The following is a 17,353-nucleotide window of genomic DNA, read 5'->3' as shown; positions in this document are numbered from 1 at the left end:
CTGTGATCCACTTGCAGGTGGAGTCGGGCACGTGCAGCTGGGAGAGTTTGTCCTGCAGCAGAGACGGGATGATAGTGTTAAAAGCAGAGCTGAAGTCCACAAACAGGATCCTGGCGTAGGTTCCTGGGGAGTCCAGATGCTGGAGGATGTAGTGGAGGGCCATGTTGACAGCATCGTCCACAGACCTGTTGGCTCTGTAGGCGAACTGCAGGGGGTCCAGGAGGGGGTCGGTGAGGGACTTCAGGTGGGACAGGACTAGCCGTTCAAAAGACTTCATGACTACAGAGGTCAGGGCGACGGGCCTGTAGTCATTGAGTCCTGTGATCCTGGGCTTCTTGGGGACAGGGATGATGGTGGAGGCCTTGAAGCAGGCTGGTACGTGGCATGTCTCCAGGGAGGTGTTGAAGATGTCAGTGAACACCGGAGACAGTTGGTCAGCACAATGCTTCAGGGAGTGAGGGGAAACGGAGTCCGGACCGGCTGCCTTACGGGGATTTAGTCTTCTAAAGAGCCGGTTAACGTCTCTCTCCAGAATAGAGAGGGTCGTTGCTGGTGGGGGAGGGGAAGGTGATAATGATGAAGAGGCGTGAGCACCTGATGGGCTGGGGGAGGGAGGGGAGGGGGACTGCAGCAGGTTGGTGGAGCTGTGGGGGATGGGATCAGGACATTGTCTTTCAAATCTGCAGTAGAACTCATTGAGCTCGTCTGCCAGGCGGAGGTCATTCATGGAGTGGGGGGTTTTTGGCTTGTAGTTGGTGAGGTGTTTGAGGCCTCTCCAAACCGAAGCAGAGTCACTTGCTGAGAACTGTTGTTGGAGTTTCTCAGAGTACAGTCGTTTAGCGTCTCTCACCGCCTTGCTAAACTTGTATTTTGCCTCTGTGTACAAGTCTTTGTCCCCACTCCTAAATGCCTGATCCTTATGCAGGCGTAGTGTTCTGAGTTCCGCTGTGAACCAGGGTTTGTCGTTGTTGTAACTCACCCTGGTGCATGATGGTACACAGCTGTCCTCACAGAAGCCGATGTAGGAAGTTACAGCCTCTGTGAACTCATCCAGACTGTCTGTCAGTAGCAGTCCTGAAAACATCCCAGTCTGTGCAGTCAAAGCACGGCCGAAGATCCTCCAGCGCCTCACTGGTCCACTTCTTGAATTCCCTCACCACAGGTTTGCAGAGCTTTAGTTTCTGCCTGTATGCAGGAATCAGATGGACCATGACGTGGTCAGAGTGTCCCAGTGCAGCACGAGGGACGGCGTGATAAGCCCTGCTTACTGTGGTGTAACAGTGATCCAGCGTGTTCTCCTCTCTGGTGGGGCATTTAATAAACTGTCTGTATTTAGGGAGTTCATGAGTGAGATTTCCTTTGTTAAAGTCCCCGAGGACAATAACTAAAGAGTCCGGGTTGGTCCGCTCCACACGCCGTATCTGGTCGGCGAGTGTCCGCTGTGCCTCGTGCACGTTGCCCGCCGGCGGCATGTAAACACCGACCAGGATGAATGAAGCGAACTCACGGGGGGAATAAAAGGGTTTGCCAACACAAAAAGTTTAATGAAAAAACAAAACAGCCAGAGGGAACTATTCCCTTTTACACTAAATTAGCTAAAAAAAACTGTGTATCTTAAGGAAACAAGGTATTACAACATACATAACAATTAAGAATCTTCAGCCATTTCAAACAAAAACTTAACCTCTGTTAAACCTAACTTTAACAGAGCTTTTGCACAAATTCAAAATGCAATTCAAAAGGATTCAGATATACAAAATGACCGGTCCGTATTTGTAAAATACCGGAAAAAAAGTCAGAATCTGAGAATATCTTGCCAACTTTCAATATGGATCGACTTTTTGGAAAATCAAAATAATGAGGTAAGATATGCGCAGGCTCCTCCATAGTTCGGTAAAGATATTCAGATTTAGACTGACAGACCGGTCTGAGAGCTGGACGCATTGCTCTTAATGTGCGTGTGTGATGGTAAATGATGGTTTAGCTGGTTGTCATCTACGGTCCACTACGATTACAGAAGGGGGCGTTTGTGTTTTGACAACGTTTTATCTCATAATTTCGACTTTCTATCCCCTTTCTTTGGTGCGGAAATGGGCTTCTATAGTTGCGTGATGCATCACTCCAGCCAATCCAAAGACGGGGTTTGTAACCAATTAGATGTAGGTACCATAGTGACTGGCTCCGCCCCCTTACTGTCAAAAAGAAAAACAGCGAACGCGTAGACAACACCTTCGAGCGCGCGAGCAGAGATTAACCTCGCGAGCGAGTAAGTTCACGTTTCGCGAGCGAGCAAATATCGAGACAGAGATTTGCTCGCGGATGTTTGATTTATGTGCGCGCATCAACCTGATTTTCGCTCTCGAATATTGACAGTGATTTGCCGCCATAGAGCCGGCAAAAAAAGGACACTCCGCTGCATTAAAAAAGTCCCTTCAAAATAAAATCACAGGATGAATTTGAATTCATTTTCCCAGGCAAAGGCCTTTCTTACTAAAAAGATTTTTTCCTACGTTTGAAGCTTCAAATAATTGTTCTATGTTTAAGTACGACGAGTCAGTTTTGGCACAAAGTTCAGTGTTTTTTGCGCTGTTTTTTTTAACTCCATTCATTCCAATGGAGCACACAGTCATTTTTTATGAAGGTCATAGCACACAATCCCTGATGAGTCCCGGCATTTTGATGAATTATGAAACATGTGCTAGCCATGATGCAGGAGGAGTAGCGTGCCAAACCTTTTGCACGGAAGGAGACTAATAGAGAAGACGCAAGCCGAATAATACAGACGGCTCGTAAAAGCATCACGAGGTATGTACAAACATTGCCGCACTGAACTGAAAAGTTGTGCTTTTCCGTATCATTCACATGCATTCACGAGTTTTCCATAAAGAGATGAGAAAGTGCGCATAGCCCTAACCCTGATCAGATATTTTTAAACAAAACATATTGAATTATTGAACAATTACATACATTTCTTAATAATTAGTTGACCTACACGTTGTGAACAAATATATTTTATATATTTAAATATATAAGTAGCTAAATTTGTAGTTAGGTGCTGTTTGAAAAAGAAGTTGCCAGGGTAGTAGGAAAAGCGTTTAAAAACGGTCAAATAACTGGCAGCTGCAGCTGCCAAACAAAAACCGTAAATTAAGGTTAAATAACTTAAATCAAATGAAGTGCGAAAACCATGAATTTACAGGATTTTTCCTTAACAGTTTTACAGAGAAACACATTTATTTTATCGATATTTCCTGTAGCATTACGATGAAGGGAATTATGTGTGTATACATATATGTATACATGTATACATATATACACATACACATATATATACATACACATATATATACATCCACATACATACATATACATATATATACATCCACATACATACATATACATATATATACATCCACATACATACATATACATCCACATACATACATACATATATATACATACATACATATATATATACACACATACATATACATACATGTATATATATATATATATATATATATATATGTATGTATGTATATATATATATATGTATATACATATATATATATATACACACACACATACATATATATACATACATACATACATACATATATACATACATACATACATATATACATACATACATACATATATATACATACATACATATACATACATATATATATATATACATACATACATACATATATATACATACATACATACATACATACATATATATATACATACATACATATATACATATATACATACATATATATATACATATATACATACATACATATATATATATACATATATACATACATACATATATATATATACATATATACATACATACATATATATATATACATATATACATACATACATACATATATATATATACATATATACATACATACATACATACATACATATATACATACATACATACATACATACATATATATACATACATACATATATACATATATATACATACATATACATATATACATACATACATATACATATACATACATACATACATACATACATATATATATATACATACATATACTACCGTATTTTCCGCACTATAAGGCGCACTTAAAAGCCTTTAATTTAGGCTATTAATTAAGATATGGAGCTTGTTTCAGGGCGCGTCGGAGAAACAAAGCTGTCGTTCTTGCCGAGCACTTAATGAGATTAAAGAGCGAGAGACGGTGCCCTTTTCTTTACAGTAGCTGAACCATCTTAACGGGTCCAGCAACGGCTGGAGAGCAGTTATTTGTCAGGCGGCGTGGCTGGAGTGTAGCCGAAGATTTAAGGCGTGGATGGCGAGGGGGGCGGCGGGAGCGGACGCACCTCGCAGCATCGATAGGACCCTGAAAGGGTATATCGTGAGTCTGCCCTCAGCAACAGGATGGAATGTGGTAAGCAGCTTAAAGCCTTGTACGGTATTATTCACTAGTCTCCTCTTTAGATACTCAAACGTATACCCTATACATTACAGGAGAGTTTAAGGCCTTCTGCTGGGTGACAGAGGTTACCCGTGCCAGCCCACTCTGCTCACTCCTTACCCTGACCCTGATCCAGGCCCCCAGAGCAACTTTAATGTGGCCCACTGCAGGACAAGAGCCCGGGTAGAGATGACCATAGGCCTGTTGAAAGCTCGTTTCCAGTGCCTACACCACCTCAGGGTAACCCCTGACAGGGCCTGTGACACTATTGTGGCATGTGTCCTCCATAATATTGCCACAATTATAGGAGAGCAACACCCTTCCCAACAAATGGAGGACCCTGATGAGGACCCCATTTACCCTGCAGATGTCCAGGATGGAAGAGCAGTCAGAGACATCATATGCAGAAATCACTTCACCGACTAAAACACATGCACCACCCAAATAAAGAAAATGCATCAAACTTCATTTTGTCTTCTTTATTTCCTAAAAATACAAAAGCAACAGTTAGGTTTCTATGTTGTTCCTGTCAGGGATGTGTGGGGAAGGCAGGACTCAAGATGCAGACTTAACCAAAAAGACTTTAATAGTCAAAAAAGGCAACAACGCAAAAGGCCAATGGGCAAAAACACACACAGGAACCAGGGGGGGGGGGGAAAGGCAGGCAGGAACGAGGACCATCCAGGACGTTAGACAAGTGACACAAGAGACACACGGCTTAAATACACTAGGGAGGTGCAGGTGATTGGACACAGGTGGAAACAATCAGACAATTACAGGGGATGTCAGGACCAGGAAGTGAAGTTACCCAGGGAGACAAGAAGCAGAAAACTACAAAATAAGACAGGAAATAAAACCACACCGTGACAGTTCCAATATTTAACACAAATCACCTGTGACCATGCACCCACCTCTAGCTTTTATTTTAGGATTTTGATATCAGTCTTTTTTATTTGGCAGTCCAGCAACACCATTTCAAGGTCACTTTTTAAAATATTTTTTAATAGGTGGATCCTATATCCTCGCAAAGGTCCTTTGCAGGTAACTGGGAATACATAACATCATGACATTAAAATCATACAGTTTGAACATCATAAATCTCTGGCTGTTGTTGCACATCTCACTGTGTTTAGTTGTGATGTGGAGGTTGACGGACCCTCCTCCTGTTGCTCAGCCACGTTCTGTTAAGTAGAATATCCAGTCATATGTCACACTCCATATTCGCATATCCACACACTGCTGTGTGGACAGCAGTGTTAAGAATTGTGAATGTGGAGATGACTATCAGTAACATAGTGGTGATAATAACTCTGTAGGCCTCTCTGGATCCCTCTCTGTCACAGCAGACAATGTGTTCTCCTCATCGATTTTCTCCTGTGGAGATGATCATTCTTATAGACTCTAAAGTACTTGCATCATGGGGTATTTAGTTGTCTTACAGCTTCAAGGACTTCTGCTGTGACATGAGGGTCCACAAGGGAGAGTGCACCATCAGAATATGTTGGGACAAATGATAAACCTGTAAAGGGAATAAATGATCTATTCACATTGGAATAAGATGAATATAAGGCCATTACATCTTATAAAGGCACTCGTGTCCTGGCATGTGGCTGCCTCAGATGAGGAGCTCCCACCAGGGATGCCTTCAGCCACTAGCTCCTCAGCCTCTGACAGAGGTGGTGGTGCTGGTCCTCTGGCTTCTTTCTGTTGGCTGAGAGGAAGTCACATGTTATTTTAAATGAGCCATTTACTTTAACAAAACTGGATAGGTAAGAGGAAATTTATGTATGCAAAATTGTGTTAAAGCTACATTACATTCAAATTTGCCAATGAATATTTACTCTCACTTTTAAAATGTGACTACAACAAAGTACAGCCATGAGCATATTACATGCAACACCGTACCTGTTTGAACTATGTTTTTATACTTCATTTCAGCTGCTTCCACGACCTCACCAGGATTGCACCTGAATAAAATAGATTATTAGATTAAATACCATTGTACCAGTTGTTACCAGCGATATTATTCTTGTCATTAAATATGAGCATGGGTGTATTTTTCAAGCCGGTGTGTAGTGCATTCTAACCGAGTTCAAATTAAATATTAACTGACAACAGTATATTGGAACTTACGAGTTCACCCGAGCAGCAATTTTCTCCCACGCCGTTTCTCTGTCTTTTGCTGCAGTAGCGGTGTTGCTTTTCTTTCTAATCACGTGTTCATACTCGTCGTACGCTTGCATGAATATTTTCAGCTCAATAAGGGTAAAGTATGCCGACCGATTGTTTGTGGTTGTTGCCATGGTAAATCGTTGTATCGTGGCTCCATTCATGCTGCCTTCATACTGTGGTGGTGCATGCGGGTCAACATGCTTGAGTCAACCTACTCAGAGTTGATTGAACCAACTCTAAACAGCTGTTCTGAAACCCCAAACTCCCCCAAGTTTCCCATCTCAGGGTAAATCAACTCAGAGTTTAGGGTTTAGGGGTCGTCGTGGCGCAGGGGGTAGAGCGGGTGCACTGGGAACCGCAAGGTTGGTGGTTCGAGTCCCGGCTGCCCCATGTCTCAAGTCGAAGTGTCCCTGAGCAAGACACCTAAGCCCTAATTGCTCCCCGGGTAAAAATGTAAAAAAGCCATGGGTTTAAATTGTTATGTAAGTCGCTTTGGATAAAAGCATCAGCTAAATGACCTGTTTGACTCAGAGTTTGTTAAACCTCCTACTTGAAACGGACCCCTGTAGTATTACCTGCAGTATTTAATTAATTTAAGTAATTAACATTACATATGCGAATTTGAGTTGTGGGATGTCAATAGAGCGCAAAAGACCCAGGATATGAACACAAAGGAAGGAACCTACAGGATCTGGTCACTAAGTGAATATATATTCTGCAAAAATATTGAAGATATCTGGTAAGAAAACATTTTCTGTTATAAATGCTATAAGTGGATGAATAGACAAAGAGTTAGGTTCGCTAACGTGTCAAACATTTTGGAAAAGGTTAATTTAAGATAAGTTTGAAATAATTAATAGGGTTATAAAAGGGATGTTCAGGATATGAGCAGGACGCTCTCATGCTCGCAGCGCAAATAGTTTGCACCGTGGTTGTGTGAACGCTCTGGTAGCGAAGCTACTACAGAAACCCCATCAGAGGGCTGCCACCCTTCCTTAAAATACGGAATCGTCACGTATTTGAGAATAAAATAACGGGTCCCGTTTTGAATCAATACGGGACAGGTTTTTTCCCGTATTTTCCGAGCTGTTGTCAATGCAGCATCCTATCCGGCCCCGTATTGATTAATACCTCCTTGGTTTGATTGGCCGTGAACCTGAAATAAACCAATCAGAGTCAGAGGAGGGCGGGACTCTTGACGGAGCGTTGATTTGAAAGAATGGTGGAGGTAGCTGTCACGGTTTGGGTTCACGTCTTGTTTTATTTTGTAGTTTCATGCCTCTGGTGTTCCTGGGTTAACTTCACTTCCTGCCTTATCCTGTCAGCCCCTGGGATTTTCTGCCGTCTCCATGATTGTTTCCACCTGTGTCCAATCACTTGCACCTTCCAAGTGTATTTAAGCTATTTATGTCTGTTGTCCCTTGTCGCGTCGTTGTTATACCTGAATCTCCGAGGCTTGAATGTATGAATGTTCAACCCTGAATGTCTTACCTGTTCCTGGTCTGTGTCTGCGTTTTTTTCCCCTCTGGTGTTTTTTGGATTTTTGTGTTTAATAAAGTAGTTTTTGTTATCAACTCTGCGTTTGAGTCCTGCCAGCCTACCCCGTTCGTGACAGTAGCTCCTGCCGAAAATCCCACTTTTCATGCAGTGCACAGTCTCCTAGAGCTCAACTACAGTGCATAGTGGCAGGACTACAGTGACCTTTTCTTTGGTCTAACTTAAATGCACAGAGGATGTATTAACCACACATCTTCTAGCAATGCGCTCAACTGGCAGAAAACATGCTGGGTATGACGTATCTGTTCCCTGCAAGCCCCAAACCTCTATTGGCTTTCCATAAAAAAATCAGTCCGGGTGGGGATGAAGCCAGGAAACTTGTGCAAGAACATGTTTAAATGCCGTACCCTTTGACACAACATTAACAACTATAAACTGCTTTATAAAGGCTGGTCGTAGTTCTGCTAGAGGGTCATGGACGGGTTCCTCAAAACTGTTAGTGTTTCCACACCACTTAGCATAAACGTATTGTCACGGTGTGGTTCACTTCCTGTTGTATTTTGTAGTTTTCTGCCACTCGTGTCCCCGGGTAACTTCACTTCCTGCCTTGTCCCGTCATCCCCTGTGATTGTCTAATAGTTTCCACCTGTGTCCAATCACCTGCACCTCCCTTGTGTATTTAAGCCATGTGTCTCTTGTGTCACTTGTCGCGTCATTGTCTCTTGTTGTGGATGTGCTTAGTTTCCTGCCAGCTGTTCTTCCCTTGGTTCCTGTGTTCTTCGGCTTTTTGACTATTAAAGTCCTTCTGTTTCCCACAAAGTCTGCGTTTGAGTCCTGCCTCCCACCCGCATCCCTGACACGTATGCTGACCTTTATGCTCTGCATCTATCGATTGAGTAAGTTACATTCATATATGTTACCCGTTTGTCATGGCAAAACATTCAACCTCAGTGACACAAGGGTACATGTGATGATACATTGTCAACATTGCATGTCTGTCAGACTCAAGATTGTCTGGTGGAATGGAGAAAGGCCCACTGTACAGTTTTCTAGGGAAAGTCGTTCTGCTGACACCAAAACACTGCTTTACATAAAGTATATCAGCTGTTTCATTCCACAACAAAGTCCCAACCATTTGTCTTCCTAAAATACTGGTCCTTCCGTATAACAATAACCTCGTATGTGATTGGAGGACCCTTAGACTCCTCGTCCAATCACGTGTAAGGTCATAGGCATGACTGATACAGCAGTACTTGCAAGACGAGCATACAAACAGACACGTGTGTGTCTGTTACTACGTTCAGAAGAACTGTATCTCCAGTTCCTTTGTTTGGTTTTTGCTGCTTCGTGAATAATGGCTGGACGACGTCTCGCGTTCAACTCGCCTTCAACTCCTCTCCGCGGTCAGCAACTTTCGGCCAGTCCGCAGACAGACGAGAAGAAACTGCTGAATGCGCTCAGTTGTCTCGCCAACTCCAACAACAAACTGCCGATATCAACGAGCGGTTCGCTCCACTGGAGCGTTCGGGACTCTCCAGGTTTCTGTCCATAGAGGAGAGGTTGGCGGCTCTGGAGGAACTGACTCAAAGAAGAGGAGACGGGCGCACAATCCCAAGATAGCGGTAAGAATACGTTCGATGACTGCAAGCTAAGCTAAAAGTAGCGTAGCCTAAAACCAAAGCTAAGAGTAGCCTAGTAGCCTTACAAGTGAGCAGAAACAGCTTTATTAAAGTGTGTTTTCTTTGCTGTGTCGTTTACAGGAAGCGGTGCAACTCCGAGACGAATTACAGGCGCTACGAACCGGAGCAAGGGTCAGATTTAAAGAATATGCTTTCATTCTGCGCTATAAGGGAATATATACGTATGAATACCATAGGATGGATTCCAATCATAACTGTACATTTTGTTTTCACAGACTATTCTCGCCTCATAATGAGGCGGTGACCTCGTATTTGCTCCGGGAAAAGTCCAGATTTAGACGACGTCATTGTGTGTAAGTGACACTGTTTACTGTTTCTCCTTCCTTGTTAAATGTTACTGTGACTTGAGTTTGATTTTTTTTGTATTCATACCACACTCATTTAATTGTTTTCCAGCCGCCTGTGAGACGTATTGTGAGACGGGACGCAGGAGCTGCGAAGGATTCAGCGCGGAGTCGAGCGAGAAGAAAGAGGGTCAGAGTTTATTTGCTGACTTGTTTCAGGTGCATTGATAGATGTGTTGTGTCCGTACGCATCGCATCGCACAGTACTGATTCATTGTTGTTTTTACAGCTGCTGGAATCGAGACAAAGTGTGCTGGCTGATGACGAGGTGGAACTCTGGAAATCCGCCACCGTAGAGCTCACGTCGGACGGAGAGGATGGCGTTGTTGGCGGGGTCTCGGGGTGGATTGTACGGTCGCCACACACACTAGGCGCCTGCACAACAGACCTGCCTTGAAAACGCTGCGCCAGTGACGGTCTACAACCCCGAGGAGGGAAACAGACAGTTTACTGAGCTGTAGTTTTTTAAACCGCCTTTACACAAGTGTGGGCAGATCCTCACTTTATATGTAGTTGTTGATTGTGTGTTGTTAATAAAGCTCTTTCTTTGCATAAACATGTGGCAAATGTTCATTTTCTCTATAAATTAATTGATGTCCTGGTTGGTATCCTAATAATAGTGTAGTAGCCTACATAGGATAACCATGAAATGAATATACAGCATAATATGAATATATCAATATATATAAATAAAATGAGGCGGGTGACCAATAGCGACAGATCTGCCAACCAATCACGAGTGATTGAAAGTTGTGGTTTCATCCAATCATGAACAAGGAAACTCAAGCCTGGTCTGCCCAGGTGTGGTTTTGCTGCCAATCACGAGTGATTTTATTTGTTAGTAAGTTGTGGTTTCATCCAATAAGGAGTAAGGATATTCAAGCCCGCTCGGCTCGGCCACCCGCGGTTTCGCTGCATTCATATGCTAATTCGGGCCATTCGCACCTCCGCCAGCTCTCCACCTACGTCATGGTTCGTTTCCGACAATTTGTGGCACAGACAAACGCGACGTGCGCGGGTTGCAAATTGTCGGAAATTGTCGGAAATTAGGGAGATTTCCGGGCGTTTACGGGGACGAAAATCTCACTTTTCATGCAGTGGTGATCTCTGCAGACAGACTACAGTTATTTTGTGTATCTGTTTTACATAACATTTGCCATTGCTAATGGCGTACACAGTAATCTAGCATATTTAAATTAAATAAATCAATTCAAGCTAAAATGTAAGAGCCTATAATTAGGCTACTGAGCCTGATCTATTTGTACCAGAGATTTTCTTACCTTTTAAAAAAATGTCACCTGGGCTAAAACTCCCTCTGCGACCCTGATTTGCATTTGTATAGCTCACAGCATTTTCATTTACATGTCAAAGCCTCCCCTAGAAATAGGAGGAGGGGGGCCATGGGGGGACAACTGCCAAGGGAGGCCCACATCAATTTCTGACAATTTACGGCAGTTTTCGGTGTTGTCCGCAAATTGCCGTAAACGCCCGTAAACCTGAAATTCCACGACAATCTACAGTGCCGCATACTGACGAAAATCCCACTTTTCATGCAGTGCAGTCCGATTATACATAACTTAATGCCTCAAACAAATTTAAATGGATTAGTAGTATAAAAAGTCACCCAATACAGTTCACGAAGGGAAAAATAAAACTGTTCTTAGTAGCAGAATGTATTGTAACGGACTGGCATGTTCAGTAAGCGAAGTCCCAATTTACTATGTTTTAGTAGTTCAATAAAGGTTAAGCCAATGATCCTAGTGCCACCTATGGGGACATGTTGTGGGAATGTTTGGGGGCGGGTGTAGTAGGTAACGCAGGAGGTGCTTGTTGTTGTTCGGCGTAGGCCTACAGTAGCCTGTTCGATTAATAAAAACCATAAAAGAGTCCATTGTCTGGAGCTTCATTAGCGAGAGTCGCTACATTGGTGTCAGAAGTGAAACTTTCGCCATCCGTTGGAAGTCTGTAATGGTAAAAATATGTTATAACATTGTTTTGTGCTAAAGCCGTGTCTCAAGTGTCCTGTATTTGACCCCGATGTGCAAAGAGCAGCATGATACAAAATGTTAGTTTGCAGCTGTGCCCTGAGAAGGGAGGACGGTTGACTCGATCTCATAGAAGCTTCAAAACAAAGGACTCCTCTTCATGGCCTTGGTTGATATCTTATTCTGTACGAAAGTTCTGGATCCAAGTTTTACTTTCATGTCAATTAATTATGATTTGCACCGGCCACTGAGGAGTATCTTGTGTGTGTGTGTGCTACCCTCAGCTTAACTTGGGTTATCTCAACCTGCTTTGCAGCTTCTCGTAACTGGCACGGAGAATGTCCTCCACATGTGTATAAAAACTCAGCGTCTTTAGCGCTCGGAGACGCCATTTCCACAGAGCACCGTGATACGTGCCTGTGTATTTGACCTCCTGCTTGCAAGCAATAAATGGACTTTTTGCAACTTTGATCATTCATCAAGACTCTGTTTTATCAGACAAATCATTCTCTTCTACTGGGCTTTTATTGAAATATTCCACAACAATTTAGCGTCACGAACAGGATTCACTGACTGTCCGTCAGGCTCCAGGGGACCGTCCGGGGAAAAGGCCTTTTCCAGGATCACCAGCTGATGATCCTGCCTCATACCTCATTAGACAAGAGAGAAAGGACCGGCGGAAACCAGAGGAGTCCTGATTGACGTCACGTGTCAGCGAAAAAGAATTAATTTCTACAAACTCGGGTAAGAAGTTGAAATTCCGATTATAAAGTAACAGTAAGAGTTGAACATAACGGAGACGGATGACTGATCAAGTGGTTGTTATAGTCTGGGGATATAATTATTTTTAACATTTTGGGTGTTTTTTTTCTTCTAATAATTTTTTTATATTTTTTTTGAGTACATGATTCCGGGATATTTCTAATGCATCATTTTATGCGAAGGTAGATAGGATCGTGTACGATTTCACTCGGAACAAATTCTCCGAGATCGTAACATCGCTAGACTACAAGTAGAAGACAGGATTGCTTACGGTAAAGATTTCACTCGGAACAAATTCTCCGAGATCGTAACGCAGATCGCTTGACTACCCGGGTAAAATAAGACCGTTGCTATTGAACAAACGTGAATTCCACCTGTGGAATAAGACCGTGTAAATAGCCTACGTGAATTTTATGCTGAAGCAGGTAAAACAATATCACTGTTTTTGTTAACCAAATGTGAGTTCTACTGAATTACCTTTAGAACAAGATCGTGGCAAAATCGAAGCGTGAGTTTTGAGTGGGGTTTTTGCAAAGTTTTTCCTTGAGTAAAGAAACTAAGCCTTACGGTGACGACTGTATTGTAATAAGTAAACCGGTAGGGTCCACCAGTAAAAGATGGGTTGCCAGTCCGCAAAACACACGGAACGTCGGGTCCGACTGTGGCAATGATGCAGCAGAAATACGGGAAAACATGTACAGAGTGTCTCCCATACTGGACAAAAGAGTTTGGGTTTCCAGAAAACGGCTCGTTGAGTGCCGCTAAACTTAAAATGTTAAGAGGGGATTTGGAAGAAAGGTTAAAATAAAATAAAATAAAAAATAAAAAATTGAAAAGTGGTAAAAAGATCAAAGTTAAAGACTTGGAAATAATAGAGAAAAACCAGACATGTCTGGCACAATGGGAAATGGAATGTGAATGCAGGGAGAGAAAACAAATGATGAAGAAAATGACGTGTTTAAAAACTGAAAAACCTGACATTGAAACACAGAATAATCCATGTGTGTCTTCTCCATTGTATCCATCCCTGACAGGGGCAGGCGGTCCTCTCCTGAACACGTGTTATCAAATTCCTGCACCACCTCCAGTCCAACAATCACCGCCACCGTACAACCCCGATCCTACGGTTGGCAGACCTGTAACTCGCAGTCAAACCCGGCTGGGAGACCAGGGAGGTGCAGACGTCAAATCATGCTCACCCCTCAACCCATTCAGACCTGACCCCACAGCTCAGTCCACCCCAGACTCTGCATGGTCAATCCACGACCCATCCCCCTGGAGGGGCACTGTCACGGTGTGGTTCACTTCATGTTATATTTTGTAGTTTTCTGCCACTCGTGTCCCCGGGTAACTTCACTTCCTGCCTTGTCATGTCATCCCCTGTGATCGTCTTAATAGTTTCCACCTGTGTCCAATCACCTGCACCTCCCCTAGTGTATTTAAACCATGTGTGTCTGTTGTCACTTGTCGCGTCATTGTCTTTCGCCACGCTTGTTCTTGTCTATCGTCATGGATGTCTGCAGTTTCTTGCCTGTGAGTTTTTCCCCTGGTTCCTGTGGTTTTTGGCCTTTTGACTAATAAAGTCTTTTGTTTTTCGGAGAAGTCTGCATTTGAGTCCTGCCTTCCACCCGCATCCCTGACAGAATGACGCGACCATGGGACTCAGCAGACCCGCTGCCGGACTACGGTCCGGACTACTCGGACGTAAGAAGTCCCTTCTGGCAGCGGAAAACGAATTTTGTTTTTGGTCCCAGGAGCTATCAGCTCGCCTGCCTCGAGCTCCGGGACCTCCTTAACCCTAGAAGGAGGAGCAAGCGGAAGAAGCGCTCTCCCGTTCCCGCTGGGCCGCCGCAGCGCTCTCCCGTTCCCGCTGGGCCGCCGCAGCGCTCTCCCGTTCCCGCTGGGCCGCCGCAGCGATCTCCCGTTCCCCGACTCTGTCCTCCGACCCCGACTCGGCCAGTCCCCGCTCCGAGACTCTCAGCCCCGACCCCGTCGCCCCCAGTCCCCGCTCCGAGACTCTCAGCCCCGACCCCGTCGCCCCCAGTCCCCGCTCCGAGACTCTCAGCCCCGACCCCGTCGCCCCCAGTCCCCGCTCCGAGACTCTCAGCCCCGACCCCGTCGCCCCCAGTCCCCGCTCCGAGACTCTCAGCCCCGACCCCGTCGCCCCCAGTCCCCGCTCCGAGACTCTCAGCCCCGACCCCGTCGCCCCCAGTCCCCGCTCCGAGACTCTCAGCCCCGACCCCGTCGCCCCCAGTCCCCGCTCCGAGACTCATGGCCCCGTCGCCCCCAGTCCCCGCTCCGAGACTCCAGTCCCCGCTCCGAGACTCATGGCCCCGACGGCCCCAGTCCCCGCTCCGAGACTCATGGCCCCGACGGCCCCAGTCCCCGCTCCGAGACTCATGGCCCCGACGTCCCCGTCTGGGATCCGGCCCTTGAGGGGGGGGCTATGGGATGGGTTATGGGGGGGGCTGAGCCGCTGACTGCGGAGGTGTTCCGTGTCCCCGAGCCGACGACGACTGCGGAGGTGTTCCGTGTCCCTGAGCTGGAGCCGCCGCTGACTACTGCGGACGTGTTCCGTGTCCCCGAGCTACCGCTGACTACTGCGGACGTGTTCCGTGTCCCCGAGCTACCGCTGACTACTGCGGACGTGTTCCGTGTCCCCGAGCTACCGCCGACTACTGCTGACGTGTTCCGTGTCCCCGAGCTGGAGCCGCCGCCGACTACTGCTGACGTGTTCCGTGTCCCCTTGCTGGAGCCGCCGACTACTGCGGACGTGTTCCGTGTCCCCGAACTGGAGCCGCCGCCGACCCCCCCGGAGGTTTCCCGTGTCCCTGAGCCGCCGCCGACCCCCCCGGAGGTTTCCCGTGTCCCCGAGCCTGCAATTCCAGAGACGTTCCGGAGCCGGCCAAATGACCGTCCGCCGGGCCGACCACCGGAGGCTCCCCGGTCGCCGGGCCGCCCGCCAGAGTTTCCCGGGTGGTCCGACCAACGTCTCGGGTTTCCCTGCACCTCCCCTAGTGTATTTAAACCATGTGTGTCTGTTGTCACTTGTCGCGTCATTGTCTTTCGCCACGCTTGTTCTTGTCTATCGTCATGGATGTCTGCAGTTTCTTGCCTGTGAGTTTTTCCTGTGGTTTTTGGCCTTTTGACTAATAAAGTCTTTTGTTTTTCGGAGAAGTCTGCATTTGAGTCCTGCCTTCCACCCGCATCCCTGACAGGGCACAGCCGGCAGAATTGTGGATTTTCTCAGTCCTAACACCACCATGGACAGTAAACTGGATGGGTCATATATTCAAGCCCCCATGTTTCAGGTTCCAGGGCCACAGGATGGACTACCTACCTCCCATCTGCCCACCATAAAAAATGGCGTGGCTTTTGGAAAATAGTTCCTGACGTTATGCAAATACATAACAGCCATCTGTGCTGCTGTGGTTGCGGCCTTCCCAGTCAACATGGCACTCATCAACAGTACGAAACAAGGTAAAGCCGAAGATGTAACATTTTACTATCAGCGTCTTGTGGCTGCCTTTCAGATTCACATCGGCCTTGAGGAGCCCACAGACATAACCAACATGACTGTGTGGGAAACTCATCTCAAGAACGCCTTCATGAACGGGTTTCTTCCAGATGTCAAAACTGCCACTGAACACTCTGTCGTGGGTCTGGAAGATGCAAGGCTCACAGAAGTGGTAAAACATGCACGACACAACTATAAAATGCATGTGAAAAACCAAATGTGTCAAGACAAACGCAGCAAGCAGACTGGGGAGAAAGCCCAGCTTGCGATGCTCCAAGCCGTAAAACAGTTGACACTGGGTGCAGAAGGAAGACGAGACCCCCACCCATCCGGAAAATCTTATGGGAGGGACCAACAGAGAGGACGAGCATATGGAATAAATCATGGGAGAAGAGGGCGTTTTCAAGGAGGGGCCCCACGAGAAGTGCAACCCGATGAATGCTTCCTCTGTGGCAAAACAGGACATTGGTACAAAGACTGCCCCTACCGTTCAAACCTGGTACGTCAGCCACATGGACGACAGCGCCACTCCGGGACTGACAGAGGGGGTCAACAATTCGGCACTTCAGACTGACTGTGTGTGTGGGATGGAGATTGCACGTGTGAAGGGATGACTACTGCTGCCTCTCCAAAACAGGAAAGTGAAACACACACACACACACACAATGCTGCAATGAAGACCTGCTTCCTTGCACGCACACCCACATACACACACACACAAACACAAACACAATGCTGCAATGAAGACCTGCTTCCTCGCACGCACACTACAGAACAACATGCTGTTTTGCTCAGCATCATTTCTCACTTAGAGCAACAGCAACAGAATACATCCACACCACCACCACTCACGTATGCTATGTTTTCATCAGATGCATACAAAGATATGCCAACTACAAGAGTA

The 17,353-nt window shown here is 45.5% G+C and overlaps 2 long non-coding RNA genes across 2 annotated transcripts; one reads left to right on the top strand and one right to left on the bottom strand.

Annotated features, from left to right (window-relative positions):
• Nucleotides 1–5,000: 5,000 nt before the first annotated feature.
• LOC144410412 (uncharacterized) lies at nucleotides 5,001–6,751 on the bottom strand. The gene is made up of 3 exons (XR_013468455.1): nucleotides 6,606–6,751; nucleotides 6,378–6,439; nucleotides 5,001–6,183 (listed from the first exon to the last, which is right to left on the bottom strand). It is a non-coding gene; the product is annotated as an uncharacterized LOC144410412 (long non-coding RNA).
• Nucleotides 6,752–9,362: 2,611 nt separating this feature from the next.
• Nucleotides 9,363–10,592, top strand: LOC144410411 (uncharacterized). The gene is made up of 5 exons (XR_013468454.1): nucleotides 9,363–9,763; nucleotides 9,902–9,952; nucleotides 10,057–10,134; nucleotides 10,238–10,315; nucleotides 10,415–10,592. It is a non-coding gene; the product is annotated as an uncharacterized LOC144410411 (long non-coding RNA).
• Nucleotides 10,593–17,353: the final 6,761 nt, after the last annotated feature.

The sequence above is a fragment of the Gasterosteus aculeatus genome, chromosome 7 (assembly GCF_964276395.1).
Source record: "Gasterosteus aculeatus chromosome 7, fGasAcu3.hap1.1, whole genome shotgun sequence".
Lineage (NCBI taxonomy): Eukaryota > Metazoa > Chordata > Actinopteri > Perciformes > Gasterosteidae > Gasterosteus > Gasterosteus aculeatus.
The sequence above is the reverse complement of the archived record's forward strand: the minus strand, read 5'-3'. Positions and strand labels throughout refer to the sequence as shown.